We start from the raw sequence: 23,588 nt of genomic DNA, 5'->3' as shown, positions 1-23,588 counted from the left end.
TCCAGGCCGTGGAAGGCTAACAGTAGTTCCATAAGCCTTCCACTTCCGGATGATGCTCCCAACAGTGGAGACAGGTAGGCCCAACTCCTTGGAAAGGGTTTTGTACCCCTTGCCAGCCTTGTGACCCTCCACGATCTTGTCTCTGATGGCCTTGGAATGCTCCTTTGTCTTTCCCATGTTGACCAAGTATGAGTGCTGTTCACAAGTTTGGGGAGGGTCTTAATTAGTCAGAAAAGGCTGGAAAAAGAGATAATTAATCCAAACATGTGAAGCTCATTGTTCTTTGTGCCTGAAATACGTCTTAATACTTTAGGGGAACCAAACAGAATTCTTGTGGTTTGAGGGGTTGAATAATAAATGACCCTCTGAATAAACTTTTCACAATTTAAAAAAAAAATAAAAAAAGAAATAACATTCTTTTTTGCTGCAGTGCATTTCACACTTCCAGGCTGATCTACAGTCCAAATGTCACAATGCCAAGTTAATTCCGAATGTGTAAACCAGCTAAAACTGCAGGGGGTTGAATACTACTTGTAGGCACTGTATATGACAGGGAGAGAAAAGAATAGTGATCTCCATCTTAGAGCACTTAGGGTGGATCATAAAACAGGAAAATCTAGAACACAAACCTCAACAGTGTCGGTCTTTCTTGGGGCTGATCCTGGATTCAGTCGCTCAGAAGTCTTTTCTCCTGGAGGAGCAGATACTGAAGTCTCAATCCCTGGTCACCTTGGCGATTGAAAAACCAGTCATGACCCTCAGACAGGCTATGTCTCTTGTGGGGACCCTCACATCCTGCATCCCCACGGTTCTTTGGGCTCAGATAGATACGAGATCCCTTCAGATGGAGGTCCTGGTCTGACAGCAACAGTCAGGAGGCTTCTTGGATTTGAGACTCCGCTTGGATCCAAAGGTGTTGCTTTCTCTGTCCTGGTGGCAGGACTTAACTCTATTGTCCGCAGGGGTGTCCGGGTGTCCCAACATCACGGATATCATCCCAACAGATGCAGGTCACTTAGACTGGGGAGCTTACCTGAGAACTCACCTGTTACAAGGACTATGGGACGATCATGTGAGGACTCAGTCCTCAAACTTCAGTGAACTAACTGCAATAAAATCAGCCAGGGATCATCCCATGACAATAGATGCAATGCCGATCTCCTGGTCACAGGGTCTTCTATATGCCTTTCCACCCCTGGTTCTTCTTCCGGCGGTGCTTAGGAAGGTTCGGGAAGACAAGGCCCTCATTATCCTCATAGCTCACTTCTGGCCAAAAAGAGCCTGGTTCTGTTGGCTCCAAAGACTGGCAATATCAGACCCTTGGATACAACCGGACAGGACAGATCTACTAGTCCAGGGACCAATGTGCCAACCCAAGGCTCCTACCCTCCACTTGACAGCGTGGCATTTGCAAGGCGGCTGCTCCTAGCACAGGGATTCCCCTGAGAATTTAGTAAAACTCTCCTTAAAAGTAGGAATCCGGTCGCCACTGGTATTTATTGAAGGGTCTGGTGAAAAATCCAGCAAGTTTCCTGGGCACAGATTGGGGGTCCCCCTCTCTTCCCGGCCATCCTGGAAATCCTTCAGTAAGGGTTGGATTGAACTTATCCACTAGCACCTTGAAGGTACAAGTTTTGGCCCTAGGAGCCCTCTATAAACATAACCTCAGAGAATAGATGGATTAGCAGGTTCATTAAATCCTGTGCTAGAGCGACTCCTGTCCCTTCTCCTTGCATGCCTCCCTGGGATTAAATCTTGTCCTTGATGCCCTTATAGACACCCCATTGAGCCCCTTTCAGATGTTCCCTCCAAGACCCTGAAGGTGGTACTACTCATTGCTTGACGTCCTCTAGACGGGTGGGTGACCTACAGGCGCTCTCGATTGTCCATCCATATACCCAAATTTTGGTCGGTAAGGTGGTATTGCGTACAGATCCCTCATAGCCTAAAGTGGTCAAGCCCTTCACAGGTCCCAGAAATTTATACTGCCTTCCATTGTGACCCTCCTTCCAATGACAAAGTGGACAGGCTCCATAACTTGGATCCCCCGGACTTTCCCTAGAACGTATCTACAAGCACCTTGGCTAGGTGAGCCCGGGATGCTATGTCACTGCCCTACTCAGCTAAGGGGGTGCCAGTTCCCCTGCAGATTAGGGCCTTTCCACTGGGTCACTTTCTACTACTTGGGCTGAGCGGGCAGAGGTGTCTATTGATCATATATGCAGGGCCGCCACTTGGTCCTCTTCCTCTACCTTTTTCTGTCACTATAGACTTGACTTGTCCTCCACGGCCGACCCTTCTTGGTAGACGGGTATTACAGGCGGTGGTCCCTCCCTTAGGTGATTGGTCTCTAGAATCTCTCAGGTGGTGCTGTCATGGGCGAAAGGGAAAAATCTTAATTACTTACCGGTAATGGGATTTTCAGAAGCCCATGACAGCACCCTTAGTTCCCCCCTATGCACTGGTTATGGGAACCCTTCGGGGAGTGTTAGAGTTAATGGTGTATTCCTTTGGTGGTGGTGTGATTAACATTTTTGTTTGTGTTTTGCTGGTCCTCTCTGGCTCCGTAAACCTACTGATGTGGAGGAGAGGTACCGCCTTTTTATAAGTGGGTTTCCTGTCCTGGTGTGGGCGGAACCTATCTCTCAGGTGGTGCTGTCATGGGCTTCTGAAAATCCCATTACCGGTAAGTAATTAAGATTTTCCAATCTCAGGCTTTTCTTAGGTACAGCTCACTAAATGTTTCACATCAGATTGCTTCAGTCTATGAAGAGGGGGGGAGGGAGGGAGCAAGTTTGTGGTGTATCATATATGCTCCAGGGACAAAGAAACTGATAACAGAGCTAATAACTTGATGTTTTGGCTTCTATACCTATACAAGTCCTCATATAAGTCCTCATCAATCCTGTTGATGTATTTTCCCTGTATATTGTATGTATATTGTATAGAAGCTATCCTCCCAAAAGTACATGCGCTCAAAGAAAAAACAAGCATCAAGCATACAGAGGACATACAGTATACTGGACTATTTATTTATGCACAGTTTATTGAAAGTTTAAATATGCTTTAAGAAGTAATGACCTTAATCTTGTTATCCCGTTCACTCTAGCAGTCCTGAGATGAGTGCGGCCTTCCTTCTTTCTGAGTGTGGTTACTTTTTAGCCTTGCCTGTAGAGGAGGAGCTTCACTGGTGCTCAAGTGCAGCACAGACTTATCTCAGCTGAGACAAAGCCTAGATCCTCAGGCTACATACATTCACACACAGCGGTTTTGCGGATCCGTTTTTTGCAGTGAAATGCAGTGACTCTGGGCATCCCAGCAAAGTCAATGGGTTTCAAGATATGACATTCAGACACATCGTTTTGTGAGGATCTGTTTTTGGGCTCAAAAATGGATCCTCACAAAAAATGAGCATGTCAGATTGTGTGGCGTTTTTCTAATCTGCTTTTGCTATTGAAAACATTATCTATGAGCTCAAAAACTTTTCAGGTGATGCAGTTTTTTAAAAAGCTGATCTGCTTTTGCAGCTGAAAAACATATCCTCAAAAAACACAGCAAAAGCGCTGTGTGAATGTAGCCTTAAGGCTGCTTTACACGGTACGACCGATTGTAAACCAATTGTGACCAATTTCACAATCGATCGTACCCGCCCCCGTCCTTTTTGCGTCACGGGCAAATCGCTGCCCGTGGCGCACAAAGTCGGTAACCCCCCATCACACATACCTCCCGTCCGACCTCGCTGTGGGCAGCGAACGTCCACTTCCTGAAGGGGAAGGGACGTTCGGCGTCACAGCGACGTCACGCGGCAGCCGGCCAATAGAAGCGGAGGGGCGGAGATGAGCGGGATGTAAACATCCCGCCCACCTCCTTCCTTCCACATAGCCGGCGAGAGCCGCGGGTCGCAGGTGAGCTGCTGTTCATCGTTCCCGGGGTGTCACACGGAGCGGCGTGTGCTACTCCGGGAACGATGAACAATTAAATTAAACGATATTATGAAACCTAGCGACCAGTACACGACTCACGATTTGTGAGCGATACTGCGTCGCTAGGAGGTGTCACACAGGCCGGCATCGCAAGCAATGCCGGATGTGCGTCACAAAAACCGTGACCCCGACGATCTATCGCACGATAGATGATCTGGTGTAAAGCAGCCTTTAGATTAGGAATAGAACAGCCATTTATAGGACATTTCATAACTTTCCCAAATTCCTATGAAAAAATATTCAGCACATTCTGCATTGAACTACAGTACCAAATTTATTATATATTTTACGAGTCTGAGTCGGTCCATTTTATACAGATTCCACCAAAATGAACACCAACTCCGACTCCACAGCCCTGGGTGCATATCCCGGCATCCTTCTGGGTGAGGGTGCAGAAGTCATTTAACCAATTTGTTTGGTTCAAGGTTCGCTCCTGGCTTCGCAGTGGCATTCTCTCCAGACCAAAAGATGCGGGGGGGGGGGGGCTGACGGACTGTAGATGTTGCGCCCTGGCAGCCGCTCACGCAAGGATCCTGGACCTAATGCTCAATTTGGAGTGTAAACTATGGGTCCGACATGCTTGGGACTTATGTTCCCTTTCTGTGCCAACTCTCCCATGGACATGGCCCGTGCTCCCCCGTCACAACATTGCAATGTCCTACGCCACTGAGCAGACCTTGTTAACTGTCCATTCCCCCCAAACTAATAGGCCTTTGCTGCACCCTCTTGGGCCCCTGATGCCGATCACGGACAACCCGGGGTTTCTGCCTGGGGCTTCATCTAATTCTTTTTTGGGTGGCTCCAGACAGAACCCCTTACGTCTGCTTCATGTGGCCCCAGACGGGGTCCTACTCCCGCTCTCCATAATTATTGTGGTAAGATACCCAAAATGCATTATCATTTTGAATATGCTCAACTTCGACATTTCTGAAACTCACAGGTTTGGGCTGAGTCACCGGTGTCCACCATCTCCACCATCGAATCTCTGTGGTTGACACAACTTAGAACAACCAACATACACGGACATTTAAACCGTGCCATGATTTGTACATGGATCGAGCCATATACAGAACATAAATGCAAAGAAAGAAAAACTGTACAAAGGCAATTTATGAAAATTGTATAAATTTATTAAACAATTCAGAATAGACATACATAAATATAATCAAAAGATTAAAATAGAACTTTGGTGAGAGGACCAGCAGGTGGCGCACTCACTCCACAGCTCCGTGACCAAAGGTAACTAGATAGAGGTATTGAGAGGGGAAAATAGCTGCAGTAAAACACTACACAGAGATGTCCACTGATTACCAAATAAACAGATAAATAACTAAATATAGCTAGCTGCCTTAGTGCATAAAGCAAAAAGGGCAAAGTGTCCATACAGCAGCAAAGCATATAATAATCACTCCACGACTCAGGTATTATATATATATATATATCTTTTTTCTGTTTTGAGGAGTTTTTTTTGCTGCTGTGATTGCACTTACCTTTGTGTCCCCTGGCCCTGGTTATTATATGCTTTGCTGCTGTATGGACACTTTGCCCTTTTTGATGAGAATAATGGGGTTGGGGGAAAATATGTGTAACTGGGTTAAAAACTGGCTCAGTGATGGGAAACAAAGGGTGGTTATTAATGGTACGTACTTGGACTGGGTCTCAGTTCATAGTGGGGTACCACAGGGGTCAGTATTGGGCCCGCTTCTTTTCAACATATTTATTAATGACCTTGTTGGGGGCATGCGGAGTAGAATTTCAATATTTGCAGATGATACTAAACTCTGCAGGGTAATCAATACAGAGGAGGATAATTTTATATTACCGGGAGATTTATGTAAATTGGAGGATTGGGCTGAGAAGTGGCAATTGAAGGTTAATGTAGATAAATGTAAGGTCATGCACTTGGGTAGAGGAAATAACATTTATGATTATGTACTTAATTGTAGAACACTGGGTAAAATAGACACAGAAAAAGACTTGGGTGTATGGGTGGATGGTAAACTTAACTTTAGTGGCCAGTGTCAGGCAGCTGCTGCCAGGGCTAATAAAATAATGGGATGTATTAAAAGAGGTAGAAGTGTTCATGAAAAAAATATAGTTCTACCTCTGTACAAGTCACTAGTGCGACCGCACTTATATACTGTGTACAATTCTGGTCACCGATATATAAGAAGGACATAGCTGAACTGGAGAGGGTGCAGAGAAGAGCCACCAAGATTATTAGAGGAATGGGGGGGCTGCAATACCAAGACAGGTTATTAAACTTGGGGTTATTTAGTTTGGAAAAACGAAGGCTTAGGGGGGATCTAATCACAATGTATAAATATATGAGGGGACAGTACAGAGACCTTTCCATAGATCTTTTTACACCTAGGCCTGCGACTGGAACACGGGGGCATCCGCTACGTCTTGAGGAAAGAAGGTTTAATCATAATCACACACGAGGATTCTTTACTGTACGAGCAGTGAGACTGTGGAACTCTCTGCCGCATGATGCTGTAATGAGTGATTCACTACTAACATTTAAGCAGAGCCTGGATGCCTTTCTTGAAAAATTTAATATTACCAGTTATGTATATTAGATTTTATGACAGGGTGTTGATCCAAGGAACTAGTCTGATTGCCGGATGTGGACGAAGGAAGGAATTTTTTTCCCAATTGGAGCTTGTTTGCCACATTTTTTTTTTTTGCCTTCCTCTGGATCAACATGTTAAGCTATGGGTTGAACTAGATGGACTTTAGAGTCTCCCTTCAACGTTAAAAAACTATGGTACTGTGGCACTCCATTGCAGCCTTGAATATTGGGTTCCCTGGCGGTGTAAAGGTTAATCTCTGTGACACTCCACTCACTGCAGTCTTGAAAATTGTCGGGTTTCGCGGTGGGTGCATGACAGGCGGCGGGTGCGCGAAGCTCGGAAACGCAGCCAGGAGCAGGCGGGCTGATTAACAGGAGAGGAGGCGTGGCAGGAGAGGAGGAGGCAGTAGCGGCGCATGCGTAGTAAGCGATGCGAATTCTGGCCTGTCGATCATTTAGCCGCTAGTAGTGGCCAGAGGGTAGCGTCTACAATAGTTGATTTTTTTGAGGGAATGATGTCACCAGAAGGGGCGGGTTCTCCTCGTGCCGTGAAGATCTGTGAGCAGGAAGCAGCAGTGCTCGGGCTCGGTTGCGTCTAGTTCAGAGTTGATGTTTTGTGCTCCTCTGATCTAGCTGCTTCAGCAGTGAGCTGGCTATATCGGAGTTGATTTTTGGAGGTCTCATTTTCTCCACTCTGATCTAGTCGGTCACTACTGAAGTGTCTAGATCAGAGTGGGGTTTTTTGTGGTCCTCATTTTCTCCACTCTGCTATAGACGGTTCAGTGCTGAGGTGACTAGATCAGAGTGGATTTCTTGAGGCCTCGCTGTAGTCACATGTGTTTGATCACCTCATTTTATCCACTCTGTTCTAGCTGATTCACCAGTGAGGTGGCTAGATCAGAGTGGATTTTTTGATGATCTCTCTGATCTTTTCTCCATTCTACACAGTTCAGTTTCTACAGCGGGGTCTCCAGGCCTCAGAGCCGCACGCACTGCAGGTCTTCAGGATTTCCTCAGCATTGCACAGGGGCTGGAATCAGATTTATAATTGGAATGATTTCATGTTTTTATTTATTAGATAAACTGTTATATTTATTATTTTTTTTTCCAAAGGGCAAATTTTTATTTTCATTATTATTAAAACTTACATTGTATTATTGCTTTTTACAATATAAATAATGACACACAGCGCCGATTGTTCAGTTTTGGTAGAATTTTAATTTTACTATATTTCCACGAGTCGTGGCCGCAGGACTGACATTGAAAGAGTGGGCGGAGCCTCACAATGAAAAACGGAACCGCGCAGCTGACAGTCTTCATAACTTACCATATTGGGTCAGAGTGGATTTTTTGAGGATCTCCCTGTAGCCTTCATTCTGTACAGTTTGGTACTGAGGTGACTGGAATGGATTTTTTCAAAGAGTGGGAGGAGCCTCAAAGCAAAAAACGTAACAGAGCGCAGCCGAAAGTACTCATAATATACACATTGTATCGGAGTGGATTTTTTGAGGACCTCATCATAGCCTCCACTATGGACAGGTCGGTGCTAAGGTGACTAGAATGGATGTTTTTCTGAAGATTGGGCAGAGCCTCACAGGGAGAAGAGTACAGAGCGCAGCAGAGTCTTCACAATCTACAATATTGAATTGTAGTTGCTTTTTGAGGACCTCATTTTAGCAACTCCATTCTAGATGACTCACTAGTGAGCTGTCTAGATTGGAGTGGATTTTTTGATGATCTCCCTGTAGCCTCCACCAGGGGCATACCACCAATAGAGGCACCGCTATAAGGCCCGTGAGTCACTGGGGCCCGATGCCAGTGCTGGCATCGATTCCCCCCCTCCCGCGGGCCCCCTGCCGAGGATCGCACTTTCATTTATATCGGCATCACAGATGCCAATACAATTGAAAGGAATGATGAGAGAAGGAGCAGAGCACTCCCTTTCTCATCATTCTCCCGCTGTGTGTCTGTGACACTCTGATGTGTCAGCACAGAGGAGCGCGGTGACGTCACTACTGCGCGCTGATGTGCTAAAATGTCAGAGCGGCAGAACAGTGGACACACGCTGAGGAGACCGGGGCAGTGGCTGAATGAAAAGAAGTGAGTATATTTTTGTATTTAAAAAGGACAGCCAGAGGACTATGGGGAAGCATACTATTATATGGGGGTTGCAAAATAGTATATGGGGGTTGGATATAACTATATGTTGGTGCACAATATTATATTGGGGCACCCAATATGGTGGTACACTATATGGGGCTTGCATACTAGTATATGGTGGAATGTAAGGGGTGCATACTATTATATGGAGGAATATAAGGGGTGTATACTACTATATGGAGGAATATTAGGGGTGCATACTACTATATGGAGGAATATTAGGGGTGCATACTACTATATGGAGGAATATAAGGGGTGCATAATACTATATGGAGGAATATAAGGGGTACATAATACTATATGAAGGATCCCTTTTACATGGACTATAGGGGTACATTATAAATTGAGGACTATGGGGTTGGATAATCCAATATGAAGGACTATGGGGTGCTTTATAATATATATAGGACTATGGGGTTTGCATTATATGGAGAACTAATGGGGTTACCTTATACATGGACTATAGGGGTGCATTATATGTAGAGGATTATGGGGCTACAAAATACAATATGAAGGACACCTTATACATACAATGTGAAGGTGCATTAAACATGGAAAACTATGGGGCTGCATAATACCATATGAAGAACTATGGGGCTGCATTATAATACATATACAGTCAGGGCCAGAAATATTTGGACAGTGACACAAGTTTTGTTATTTTAGCTGTTTACAAAAACATGTTCAGAAATACAATTATATATATAATATGGGCTGGAAGTGCACACTCCCAGCTGCAATATGAGAGTTTTCACATCCTAATCGGAGAAAGGGTTTAGGAATCATAGCTCTGTAATGCATAGCCTCCTCTTTTTCAAGGGACCAAAAGTAATTGGACAAGTGACTCTAAGGGCTGCAATTAACTCTGAAGGCGTCTCCCTCGTTAACCTGTAATCAATTAAGTAGTTAAAAGGTCTGGGGTTGATTACAGGTGTGTGGTTTTGCATTTGGAAGCTGTTGCTGTGACCAGACAACATGCGGTCTAAGGAACTCTCAATTGAGGTGAAGCAGAACATCCTGAGGCTGAAAAAAAAGAAAAAATCCATCAGAGAGATAGCAGACATGCTTGGAGTAGCAAAATCAACAGTCGGGTACATTCTGAGAAAAAAGGAATTGACTGGTGAGCTTGGGAACTCAAAAAGGCCTGGGCGTCCACGGATGACAACAGTGGTGGATGATCGCCGCATACTTTCTTTGGTGAAGAAGAACCCGTTCACAACATCAACTGAAGTCCAGAACACTCTCAGTGAAGTAGGTGTATCTGTCTCTAAGTCAACAGTAAAGAGAAGACTCCATGAAAGTAAATACAAAGGGTTCACATCTAGATGCAAACCATTAATCAATTCCAAAAATAGACAGGCCAGAGTTAAATTTGCTGAAAAACACCTCATGAAGCCAGCTCAGTTCTGGAAAAGTATTCTATGGACAGATGAGACAAAGATCAACCTGTACCAGAATGATGGGAAGAAAAAAGTTTGGAGAAGAAAGGGAACGGCACATGATCCAAGGCACACCACATCCTCTGTAAAACATGGTGGAGGCAACGTGATGGCATGGGCATGCATGGCTTTCAATGGCACTGGGCCACTTGTGTTTATTGATGACATAACAGCAGACAAGAGTAGCCGGATGAATTCTGAAGTGTACCGGGATATACTTTCAGCCCAGATTCAGCCAAATGCCGCAAAGTTGATCGGACGGCGCTTCATAGTACAGATGGACAATGACCCCAAGCATACAGCCAAAGCTACCCAGGAGTTCATGAGTGCAAAAAAGTGGAACATTCTGCAATGGCCAAGTCAATCACCAGATCTTAACCCAATTGAGCATGCATTTCACTTGCTCAAATCCAGACTTAAGACGGAAAGACCCACAAACAAGCAAGACCTGAAGGCTGCGGCTGTAAAGGCCTGGCAAAGCATTAAGAAGGAGGAAACCCAGCGTTTGGTGATGTCCATGGGTTCCAGACTTAAGGCAGTGATTGCCTCCAAAGGATTGGCAACAAAATATTGAAAATAAAAATATTTTGTTTGGGTTTGGTTTATTTGTCCAATTACTTTTGACCTCCTAAAACGTGGAGTGTTTGTAAAGAAATGTGACAATTCCTACAATTTCTATCAGATATTTTTGTTCAAACCTTCAAATTAAACGTTACAATCTGCACTTGAATTCTGTTGTAGAGGTTTCATTTCAAATCCAATGTGGTGGCATGCAGAGCCCAACTCGCGAAAATTGTGTCACTGTCCAAATATTTCTGGACCTAACTGTAGGACTATGGGGGCTGCATTATATAAGGATTAATGGCGTTACCTTATACATGGACCATAGGGCTGCATTAGAATACATGAAAGACTGCCGAGACCCACCCACCGGTTCCCCCTCCCCACGGCGCAATGAATGAGACCACACATGGATTACCTTTTCTTTTGTACTTTATTGAAGGTATCCACCATTCAATGTTGATATAAAAGGGGGTTGCTTGTTATTTTGGCCACAGCTCTAAACACAGGCACAAATCCACCTTAAACCTGAGGGAGGAGGCTCGATACCTAAGGCCAACCGTGGCAGGTTGGCTCTCACCAAATCCTTCTTCCACCGGCTGTGACTTCTGAACTTGTAACAAAACCTTAATGGAGGGAGGGCGGGCGATGCTCACCCTGAGGGCAGATTGTTGTAAGAGGAAGGAGGGACTCCGGAGGCTGCTTATATGACCTGGAGGAGGTCCCAGCAAGGAAGGGGGGCATTGCACAGTGGGGAGGAGGGAGAGGTGACCGTGGAAGGACATAGCAAGGGGCTCAGCAGTAAGGGGCAGCGCCATCAGCCGCAGTGCCCTGCAGATTGCCGAGACCCACCCACCGGTTCTCCCTCCCCACCGTGCAATGAAGGAGACCACACATGGATTATCTTTTCTTTTGTACTTTATTGAAGGTATCCACCATTCAATGTTGATATAAAAGGGGGTTGCTTGTTATTTTGGCCACAGCTCTAAACACAGGCACAAATCCGCCTTAAACCTGAGGGAGGAGGCCCGATGCCTACGGCCGTCCGTGGCAGCTTGGCTCTCACCAAATCCCTCTTCCACCGGCCACGGAGTGGCGAAGGCCCAAGCCTGAGCTGCGACCCCCACACAGGGCCCTTATGGCCTGTTCGACCCCGTCCTGAATGTCCGACAGGAAAATATCTAGGCCTATATCATTGAGGCTAAAACCATCCTCTAACACCAATCGGCTGATATCTGACTCCAACATCTCGTGTTCCAGCACTATATCTCTTCCTACCGCTACAAATTTGGCGATCCGCATATTAACGTGCCGCTTTGACCGCTCCACAGCTGCTATATTCCTTGCCCCTGTCCAACTCAATCTCGGTAATATACTGGACCATACCACCACTGCGTTGCTGAAGAAACTGCTAAACCTATCCAGGTCCGCTTGCACGACCGCAAGCAGCTCCTGGATCCTTACGTTTACTAGGTCATTTCTACCCGCGTGAATAGCCAGCACTGCCGGGCCCGTGGCTATCCTTGATATGCTCACCACCTCGTGCAGGACCTGTGTCCAGGCCAGGCCCCGAACTCCTCTCCAGTGAAACTTGAGGTGACTAAATCCTAGCACGCTTCCACCCGATCTCGACTCGGCCCGCCGTGCTGCCCACAATATGTGGGAGTGACCTAGGATCCAGATGCTAGGTCTCGACGGATCTAGGAAGAAAACTGTTAGCTACTGTATCCAGCATTTTTTTTTTTTTTTTGCATAATGTCAGCGACCATCTTTGTATTTTATCTATTTATTTTTTGTGTACCATGACGTGATAAACAGTGCAAACCTGGTGGCGGGAACGAACGATTAGATATGATTAAAAATTGTTTAAAAAGAACTGAAGTCCTCAGTGGTTGATACCTTTCAATGGCTAACTGAAAAGTGGTAATAGCAGCTTTCGAGACTACTCAGGTCTCTTCATCAGGCATGGTATACATACGGTACAAAGATATATTTTACCTGTATTAGATATGATTAGTTATCTGATGGATGGGGGAAAAGGTATAGCAACGACCGTGACCGGTTCAAGGGTAAACTTTGTGGTTGGCATGGATCGGGGGTTAAATTAGATCTGGTCTGATATAGCGGAAGAAACAGTCGGATTTCCAACGCCCTATCTGCTGTATCTCCTCATTCGTGAAGCCGGCCCTCGCTGCCTCGGTTGCAGCGCCGATGCGGAAGGAGTGCGTGCTATAATCCCCTGGCTGTAAGCCCAGGCTGGAAAGTGACATTTTGAGCAAGGCCGAAAACTGTGTTGCCGTGAGCGTGGATCCATCCGCATGCTCTAAAAAGAATTTGTTGGGAACCCGAGACTCTAGGTAACGCTGCAAGATAAGGATGGGACAGAGGGGGCCGGGAAACGGGAAAATAGGGAACCAAACTCCTCGTCCGAGCTGATCTTTTTGCAGCGCCCTATGCGAACCCGTAACCATCATTGCAGATTATAACATTGTCGCGTAGCAGACCGCCGGGACAAACTGAGGATCTGCTGACTAATATGCAAATCCCCGAAGAATGCGAGCGATAAGGCCGCCAAGAGCAAGAGGACCTCGCTGTCATTGGTGCATACGTCGCCTAGCTGGTTTTTTATGCCTGAAAAGATGGCGAATGAAATGGGCCTCCCGCTTTCCGTGCACCGACGCTTCCGCTTCCAGCCTTTAACAGCCTGCGTGAACGGAAAGGCCTTGGTGACATAGGGCCATCTGCGAACCCGAAAGTGAAAGGCTATGCCTGCGAGCCGCTGCTGCGCTACTGTACCAGACACGCCGTTAGTATGCAAATTGCGCTATATACCGAGCAACGGCATTGCTGAGAAAAACGCGGTCACCAGGCTAGGCAGCGGTTGAGCTAGATTTAACCATTCTTTCCAAGCCTTACCGTACGAACGCCACGTTGATGGAGCTAGGGATGCCTGGACCAAAGGCATCAGCTGTTCTCGGGGACCGTCCAGAGGAACTGTGGACACTTTTGGCCATTGCTGTCCGCTTCTGGGTGCAATGCTTGGAACGTCTGAAATTCAAAACGCGATAAGGCATCAGCAATACTGTTATCGATCCCTGGCACGTGACGGGCCCTTAACCAGATGTTATGCTCGAGGCACTTGAGAACTGAGTACTGTAGTAAGCTGATCACTGAATATGAAGGACTATGGGGACTGCATTATAATACATGGAGGACTATGCGGTGCAGTATATGGAGGACTATGCGGTGCAGTATAATATACGGAGGACTATGCGGTGCACTATAATATACGGAGGACTATGGGGTGCAGTGTAATACATGGAGGACTATGGGGTGCAGTATAAAATATATGGAGTACTATGGGGTGAATTATACATAGATGACTATGGGGTGCAGTATATATAGGACTATGGGGTTCAGTATAATATACGGAGGACTTTGTAGGCTGCATTATAATACATGGAGTACTATGGGGAGTTCATTATACAGTAATGCATGGAGTACTATGGGGGCTGCATTATAATATATGCAGGATTATGGGGACTGCATTGTTATACATGGAGGCCTATGGGGTCTGCATTATAATACATGATGAGCTGTGGGGTGCATTATAATACATGCATGACTGGGGGCCTCATTATAATATATGAAGGTCTATGAGGGCTACCTTATCCATGGACTACAGGGGTGCATTATAAAACATGACGGACTATGGCGGTGCAGTATAATACATGCAGGACTATGGTGGCTGCATTATAATATATGGAGGACTATGTCATGCAGTATAATATATGGAGGACTATGGGAGTTGTATTATAATATATGGAGGGCTATGAGAGCTACCTTATACATGGAGGACTATGGGAAATGCATTATAATACATGGAGGACTATGGGGTGCATTCTAATAAAATGAAGGGTTACATGGGACCCAATACACTATATGGAAGGCTATGTGGGGGCCAATATAATATTTGGAGAACTATACAGTCATATGGAAAAGTTTGGGCACCTCTATTAATGTTAACCTTTTTTCTTTATAACAATTTGGGTTTTTGCTATTTCAGTTTCATATATCTAATAACTGATGGACTGAGTAATATTTCTGGATTGAAATGAGGTTTATTGTACTAACAGAAAATGTGCAATCCGCATTTAAACAAAATTTGACCGGTGCAAAAGTATGGGCACCTCAACATAAAAGTGACATTGATATTTTGTAGATCCTCCTTTTGCAAAAATAACAGCCTCTAGTCGCTTCCTGTAGCTTTTAATGAGTTCCTGGATGAAGGAATATTTGACCATTCCTGTTTACAAAACAATTCCAGTTCAGTTAAGCTTGATGGTCGCTGAGCATGGACAGCCGCTTCACATCATCCCACAGATGTTCAATGATATTCAGGTCTGGGGACTGAGATGGCCATTCCAGAACATTGAAATTGTTCCTCTGCATGAATGCCTGAGTAGATTTGGAGCAGTGTTTTGGATCATTGTCTTGCTGAAATATCCATCCCCTGCGTAACTTCAACTTCGTCACTGATTCTTGCACATTGTCAAGAATCTGCTGATACTGAGTTGAATCCATGCGACCCTCAACTGTAACAAGATTCCCGGTGCCGGCATTGGCCACACACCCCCAAAGTATGATGGGGCTCCACCAAATTTTACTGTGGGTAGCAAGTGCTTTTCTTGGAATGCCGTGTTTTTTTGCCTCCATGCATAATGCCTTTTTGTATGACCTAACAACTCAATCTTTGTTTCATCAGTCCACAGGACCTTCTTCCAAAATGTAACTGGCTTGTACAATTGTGCATTTGCATACCTCAGGCGACTCTGTTTGTGGTGTGCTTGCAGAAACGGCTTCTTTCCCATCACTCTCCCATACAGCTTCTCCTTGTGCAACGTGCGCTGTATTGTTGACCGATGCACATTGACACCATCTGCAGCAAGATGAAGCTGCAGGTCTTTGGAGGTGGTCTGTGGATTGTCCTTGACTGTTCTCACCATTCTTCTTCTCTGCCTTTCTGATATTTTTCTTGGCCTGCCACTTCTGGGCTTAACAAGAACTGTCCCTGTGTTCCTCATTTCCTTACTATGTTCCTCACAGTGGAAACTGACAGTTTAAATCTCTGAGACAACTTTTTGTACCTTCCCCTGAACAACTATGTTGAATAATCTTTGTTTTCAGATCATTTGAGAGTTGTTTTGAGGAGCTCATGATGCCACTCTTCATAGGAGAGTCACATAGGAGAACAACTTGCAAGTGGCCACCTTAAATACCTTTTCTCATGATTGGATACACCGGCCTATGAAGTTCAAAGCTCAATGAGGTTACAAAACCAATTTAGTGCTTTAGTAAGTCAGAAAAAAGTAGTTAGGAGTGTTCAAATCAAGACATTGATAAGGGTGCCCATACTTTTGCACCAGTCAAATTTTGTTTAAATGCGGATTGCACATTTTCTGTTAGTACAATAAACCTCATTTCAATCCAGAATTATTACTCAGTTCATCAGTTATTAGATATATGAAACTGAAATAGCAAAAACTCAAATTGTTATAAAGAAAAAAGGTTAACATTAATAGGGTGCCCAAACTTTTTCATATGACTGTACATACAAGGGGGCACAAAGACACAAGCTTGGGATGGGAAAGTTTTGTGCTCATGGAAAGAGGCTCTTTCCCGCAGCACCCAGCTTTCCAATGCTCTGATATGGGAAAGCTGGGTGCTGAGGACAAGATGGATAACAGAACATAGTAAAGCTGGGTGATTATAGAAAGAAGGATTTCAGATCATGGGAAACCTGGGTGCTGAGGGAAAGATCCAAGCGTTAACGTCATTATCCCATACCCCGAGTGTTAGCGTCATTATTCCATACCCCAAGTGTCTGTGCATTATCCCGTACCCCGTGTGTCTATGTTGGGGGGGGGGGGGCCCAGGTCCAAACTTTGCACTGGGGCCCATCAAACTCTAGTTACACCACTGCTCAGTACAGAGATGACTAGATTGCAGTTATTTCACTGAGGTTCAAGATTTCTGGGCACTGTACTGTCTATAAGGCCAGAGTCACACTGGCGTATGACTCGAGAAAATCTCGCATTGACCTCGGCTTCATGTTAGACAATGCTGTAGCACAGATCTGCGATCTTTTCTTCAGTCCCAATCGGACTGAGGAAAAAATGGCAGCATGCTGCGATTGCAGGGAGTCTGGACTCACTTGCACTCATACAAGTCTATGGGTGCGTGTGAAACATCGCACTGCGCTCGGATGACATCTGGATATTCGCAGAGAAAAGTAATGAAAAAGATGGAGAGATTAATTCCTCCCTCTCCCCTGCACCTGTGATCCGATCACTGGATAGGATCACAGTATAATGACACTCGACTCACACTCACAGCAGAACCTGATCCGAGTGCCATTAGCATATCTCATATGATGCCTTAAGCGGGATTTACACGCTACAATATATCTAACAAGATGTCGGCGGGGTCACGTCGTAAGTGACGCACATCCGGCATCGTTAGTGATATCGTAGCGTGTGACAGCTATGAACGAGCAGAAATACTCACCTTGTTGTTCATCGTTGACACGTCGCTCATTTTCTAAATATTGAACGTCCAGTTGTTCAATGTTCCCGAGGCAGCACACATCGCTCCGTGTGACACCCCGGGAACGATGAACACAGCATACCTGCGTCCCACAGCTCCCGTCGCCAATGCGGAAGGAAGGAGGTGGACGGGATGTTTACGTCCCACTCATCTCCGCCCCTCCGCTTCTATTGGCCGTCCGCTGTGTGATGTCGCTGTGACGCCGAACGTCCCTCCCACTTCAGGGAAGTGGATGTTCGTCGCCCACAGCGAGGTCGTTTGGAAGGTATGTATGTGTGACGGGGGGTAACAACATTGTGCGACACGGGAAACAAATTGCCCGTGCCGCAAAAACGATGGAGGCGGGTGCGATCGCACGACACATCGACACGTGTAAAGCAGGCTTTATGCTAGTGTGGCTCTTGCCTAAGGAAAACCCTCTGAACAGTAACTCCATTCTATCTCACTACAGAGGTGACTAGATCAGAGTTGCTGCACTGAGGCTCATGATTTCTGAGCCCACTGTACTGTCTATAAGGACGTCTGGTGTACATCAACTCCATTATAGATGTTTCAGTAGAGATGACAAGATCGGAGTTGTTGCAACGAGGTCCATGATTTCTGGGTACTGTCTATAAGGACGTCCTCCCTGCAGCAACTCCATTCTAGCTGTCTCACTACAGAGGTGACTAGAGCGACCTAGGTCCATCATTTCTGGGTACTGTCTATAAGGACATCCTCTGTACAGTAACTCCATTCTAGCTGTCTCACTACAGAGGTGACTAGAGCGACCTAGGTCCATGATTTCTGGGTACTGTTTATAAGGACGTCCTCTGTACAGTAACTCCATTCTATCGAACTACAGAGGTGACTAGATCGGAGTTGCTGCAGTGAGGTTCATGATTTCTGAGCTCACAGCACTGACTATAAGGACGGCCTCAGCCAGTCCATGCATTGTGTTCCGAGATTGTACTGACGTTCATAGATGTTTGAAAAAGCCCTTATACAGATTACATGAAAGCTCCCATACACATAGGGATAAAGTCGCCCGGATCAGACATCAATCCGATGAGTATTGGGGCTTCCCGACTTACCTCAAGAATGGATGTAAAGGGAGGGAAGGAACCAGCGTGTTGGAATTCCACTTGTTGATCCTTTTGTTCTCTTGAAAGATAATCCACCCCCAGAGGAGGCAACATCTGCTCTCAGAGAAGAAAAGATCATTTGACCGAGCACTCCTGTATGTGATAGGAGAGAGCTGTCAGCCAAATGACTGTAGGGATTGTTTACAGGCCTTAAAGGGATTGTTTAGTGAAAACAAGTTATCACCTATCCATGGGCCAGGTGATCACCTGCTGATCAGTGTCCAATCACTGGGACCCGCACTGATTGGGAAAACAGGGAATTTTTATCCATGTTTCAGGTATGTGTGACATCCATTTTTAACATGGATGCCACACGTACCCATGTTATCTATGGTGTTTCTCACACATGCATGTTTTTACATGGACCGTGTGGCCCCACATTTCGCTGCACGCAGACATGTCCGTTTTTTCTCCAGCAGCACGGGGGTCACACACTGATGTGATCCGTATGACACGTATGGGAGAAAATACGTGTCTATGAAATAAAATTATTTTTTTATACTCCCTTGTCTTCAGCCCTGCTGTCTTCGACTTCGGCTCTGCTGTCACTTGCTTCGGATCCCCGCTCATTATACTCAATGAATATGCACTGCACGGATTACCTAGAAGCAGCAGCACCAGAGACATCAGTGCCAGGGACAGCATCACTGGGGGCAGGTGAGTATCCAGCAGTGTGTGCGCAGTGAGGTCAGGAGTATTCAAGGAACTCTGATGATATCTTGACGATACCCACCCTACTGCAGGTGTAGTGACAGTGACTTCACGGGTTCATCAAAGTTCATTGGGTACTCCGATGAACCCATGACCTTACTGCCGCGACACCCACAGTACCACGGACGTCACAGGGATGTCATCCGAATTCATTGTGAACTCGGATTAACCCGTGACATCACTGCCGCGCCCGCACACATACTGCTGAGGTCGTCCCTGCGGTGACCTGAGCTCACCTTAGGATATCCAGGTCACCGAACGGAAGCATACACAGCAGTGTGTGCGCTCTCAAAATCAATGAGGAACGTTCTGTTCTCCATTGAATGAGACAGCAGTGTGGGATTGACGTGGCCACCCCAATTGGATTTTGGCAGACCAGGATTAGGGCTTTGATAGAGATTAATTTGAAAAAGAGGGTGTCTCGTCTTTATTTATTGAATGATTCTTTTTATGTCTTTCCAGGTTTGCTTTTGGGGAATGTCATGGGACCTCACCATGGATTACGGCGGAATTTTTATTTTTAAAAATCAAATAAATTGGTGAATGAGGGCCGAGTTGGAGGTTTTTTGCTCAAATAAACTTTGTTATTCCTATTTCAACTACTGGATTAGTAATGGCAGTGTCTGCTAGACGCCACCCATTACTAATACCAAGGCTTGATGCCAGCTGCAGCTGGCATCAATCCTACAATTACGCCATTTGCCATTGCACCAGAGCAACGGGAAGAGCAGAGTCCAGCACCAGAATTGGCGCCTCTAATGGATGTTCAACTTCTCAGGCGTTTGTGGGCTGCTATTGTAAGGGCTCATGCGCACGTAACTGCTGAATATTCGGCAGCGATTTGACAGCACATGTGCGCTTCAAATCGCTGCAGAAACACTGCATAATGTACGCCATTTTTTTGTTAAAAAAAGACTATTTCATGCGCACGGGGGATGCTGCCCCCACCATAGACAGAGCGGGAGCTGCATCCATAGCACACGGAATAATTGACATGCTGCTTTTATGAACGCACGGATTTGGGTCAAAATTTTAGCAACCAAATCGCGGCATTCAAAAAAGCAATGTGCGCACGTATCATGCACAATCTACATAGATTGTGCAGGCGACGCAGGACACATGCATTTACGCTGCAGTGCTATACGCAGCGTAAATGCATGTAAGTACGCAACGTGCGCATGAGTCCTTAGGCTGGAAAGGGCCAAAAAACCAAGGCCATTTCCACCCTAATAATATCATCCCACAGTTGTCTGCTGTACCATGGGCTGGTTTTTAATAAAATGGAGGGGACCCCACAACATTTTTTAAAATCTAAAAATTTAATAAATAAGCATGGGATCCTCTCTATTTTTCATAACCAGCCAAAAGGTACAGCAGACAACTGAGGGTTGCAGCCTGCAGCTGCTGCTGTTCCTGTGCTAGACATGAAAATTGGGGTACCTTGCGTCTTTTTTTTTTTTTAATTAAAAAATAAAAATGGTGTAAAACAGCTGGTCAAGCTAACTATCTCTATATCACTATTCTATCTGTTCTATTTATCTTTATATATGTATTTATAATTTTTCAGGCTTTACACATTAAAAAAAAAACCCCAAAAAAACACATTCATTTCAGTATGTTACTTTTTTTTACCAATACCACACGGACGACCATACCGGCACGTGTGACTTGCACCTGTTTAAACACGGACATCTGAAAGGGGCCTTATAGATACCCATCTACTGTATGTACTATCGTTTTGAGTTGCTGCAAATTATGATGTTCTCCTCCTTGGCTAAAAATACTTCTCAAAATTTCTAAGGAGTATTGTTACCCCTCTAAAATATGTAGTGTGACCTCTGCCAGAGCCTGTCCTATGGAACAGCGGTGGCACCAGCTTCAGACGCTCAGCAAAATGCAACTTACGTCCCTTTAAATAAAATAAAAGGTTTCGCCCCAAATGACCTGAATCAGGCGGTGTGAGCCTCATGGAGTTATGTCACCACAAAAGGAGGGAAACACCGAGAAACAGGACTGGGGCCTAATAAATGGGGGGCATAATAGGATCAGGGGGCTATTAAACACAAAATAAACTGTCAGCGAGATCTGAACAGTTTACTGTGGGTCTACATGTGAGGACTGGAAACTACCTCCAGCAATGTGTGACCGCAGCCCGATACAGATCCAACCGGCAATGTGTGACCGCAGCCCGATACAGATCCAACCGGCAATGTGTGACCGCAGCCCGATACAGATCCAACCGGCAATGTGTGACCGCAGCCCGATACAGATCCAACCGGCAATGTGTGACCGCAGCCCGATACAGATCCAACCGGCAATGTGTGACCGCAGCCCGATACAGATCCAACCGGCAATGTGTGACCGCAGCCCGATACAGATCCAACCGGCAATGTGTGACCGCAGCCCGATACAGATCCAACCGGCAATGTGTGACCGCAGCCCGATACAGATCCAACCGGCAATGTGTGACCGCAGCCCGATACAGATCCAACCGGCAATGTGTGACCGCAGCCCGATACAGATCCAACCGGCAATGTGTGACCGCAGCCCGATACAGATCCAACCGGCAGTGACTGATCACTAATGTCACACCGAGCGTTATCATTATAGAGATGAACATTCAGCCCATACGTCTACAACAGTTTTATTAAAACAAGTATCAATAATTCTAAGAGAAATATTTATAGTTTTATTTTTATAGAGAACCATAGATTCCATGCTGCACAAGTGAAGGGGTAACACAAAATACAGATATAAATTACAGTGAATAAACCAATCCTCACAGACGGGTGCTGAGGGGAGCCGTGCGTTTTAGGTGTAAAAATTGTATTTCTGCAGTTACCATAAAAATCCTCTTGTTGAATACATTGGAGGACACAGAAGGGTGACGTGGATTAGACCACACTGTTCTCTCCGTCTCTAAGGTGGGACGACGGGGGGCAATTACACCCAGTGCCGATAGCCACAAGCTGTATATGAAAAACAAAGGGAGAAGATTAATAACACACATAGTTCCCTGTGCGAGCCTCACCCCCCCCCCCACGTGCAACACGGCCCTCTGCAAGCCCCCGAAAGTGCTGCGTCACCCCCTACCTAGTGCGAGCCCCACTAAAATGTGCAGCCTCCCCCTGCGAGCCCCACACTACGCGCAGCCTCGCCCCGCTGCCCAGGGCGAGCCCCACACTACGCGCAGCCTCGCTCCGCTGCCCAGGGCGAGCCCTCACAACTCGCACCAACGCCCCGTGCGAGTCCCCCAAACGTGCAGCGTCACCCCCTGCGAGCTTAACCAAACATGCAGTATAGCCCCCTGCAAGCACTTTCAAACGTACAGTCCACCCCCTGCCCAGTGTGAGCTCCCCCCCCAAACGTGCAGTGTCACCACCTGCAAGCCCCCCCCCCCCCAAACGTGCAGTGTCACCCCCTGCCAGCCACCCCCCCAAACGTGCAGCGTCACCTCCTGCCAGCCCCCCCCAAAAGTGCAGCGTCACCCCGTCAGCCCCCCCCCCAAAACGTGCAGCGTCACCCCCTGCAGTGCCAGCCCCCCCAAAAACCGTGCAGCGTCACCCCCTGCCAGCCCCCCCCCAAAAAACGTGCAGCGTCACCCCCTGCCAGCCCCCCCCCAAAACGTGCAGCGTCACCCCCTGCAGTGCCAGCCCCCCCAAAAACCGTGCAGCGTCACCCCCTGCCAGCCCCCCCCCAAAAAAACGTGCAGCGTCACCCCCTGCCAGCCCCCCCCCAAAAAAACGTGCAGTGTCACCCCTGCCAGCCCCCCCCCCAAAACGTGCAGTGTCAACCCCTGCCAGCCCCCCCAAAACGTGCAGCGTCACCCCCTGCCAGCCCCCCCAAAACATGCAGCGTCACCCCCTGCCAGCCCCCCCAAGACGTGCAGTATAGCCCCCTGCAAGCCCCCCCAAACGTGCAGCGTCACCCCCTGCCAGACCCCAAACGTGCAGTATAGCCCCCTGCCCAGTTCCAGCCCCCACCAAACGTGCAGAGTCACTCCCTGGCAAGTGCAAGCCCCCCAAAACATTCCACATTGCCTCCTGCAAGCCTCACCCCAAACATACAGCGTCGCCTCCTGCCTAGTGTAACCCCCACACATTATGGAACCCGCCACAGCCTCGCCCCCTGCCCTGTGTAGCCCCCCATATCCCCCTTCCTTATGGAAGCCTCCACAGCCCTGTGCTGCAGCTTCAGCCCCTTCCCTGTGATATATACACGAGCTGCAGCCCCCGAGTAGTGACAGGAGACACTTTTATTTCTTCCCCCAAAATCCAGTGTGACCTCAGCTCTATAACTAATGAGGAAAAGCTGAATCTTCCCCACCTCAGGGTCAGGATCCGTCCGCTCTGCACAGGAGCCCGAGCACTGCTGCTTCCGGTCACAGATCAGGGGAGATGCTAGAGAATACAGGCTGCTTGCAGATTAT

The 23,588-nt window shown here is 46.7% G+C and overlaps 1 long non-coding RNA gene across 1 annotated transcript; it reads right to left on the bottom strand.

The window, feature by feature from the left end:
* Positions 1-21,825: 21,825 nt before the first annotated feature.
* Positions 21,826-23,571, bottom strand: LOC142277317 (uncharacterized). The gene is made up of 2 exons (XR_012740493.1): positions 23,486-23,571; positions 21,826-22,128 (listed from the first exon to the last, which is right to left on the bottom strand). It is a non-coding gene; the product is annotated as an uncharacterized LOC142277317 (long non-coding RNA).
* Positions 23,572-23,588: the final 17 nt, after the last annotated feature.

This window comes from Anomaloglossus baeobatrachus, unplaced genomic scaffold (assembly GCF_048569485.1).
Source record: "Anomaloglossus baeobatrachus isolate aAnoBae1 unplaced genomic scaffold, aAnoBae1.hap1 Scaffold_41, whole genome shotgun sequence".
NCBI classification, from domain to species: domain Eukaryota; kingdom Metazoa; phylum Chordata; class Amphibia; order Anura; family Aromobatidae; genus Anomaloglossus; species Anomaloglossus baeobatrachus.
The sequence above is the reverse complement of the archived record's forward strand: the minus strand, read 5'-3'. Positions and strand labels throughout refer to the sequence as shown.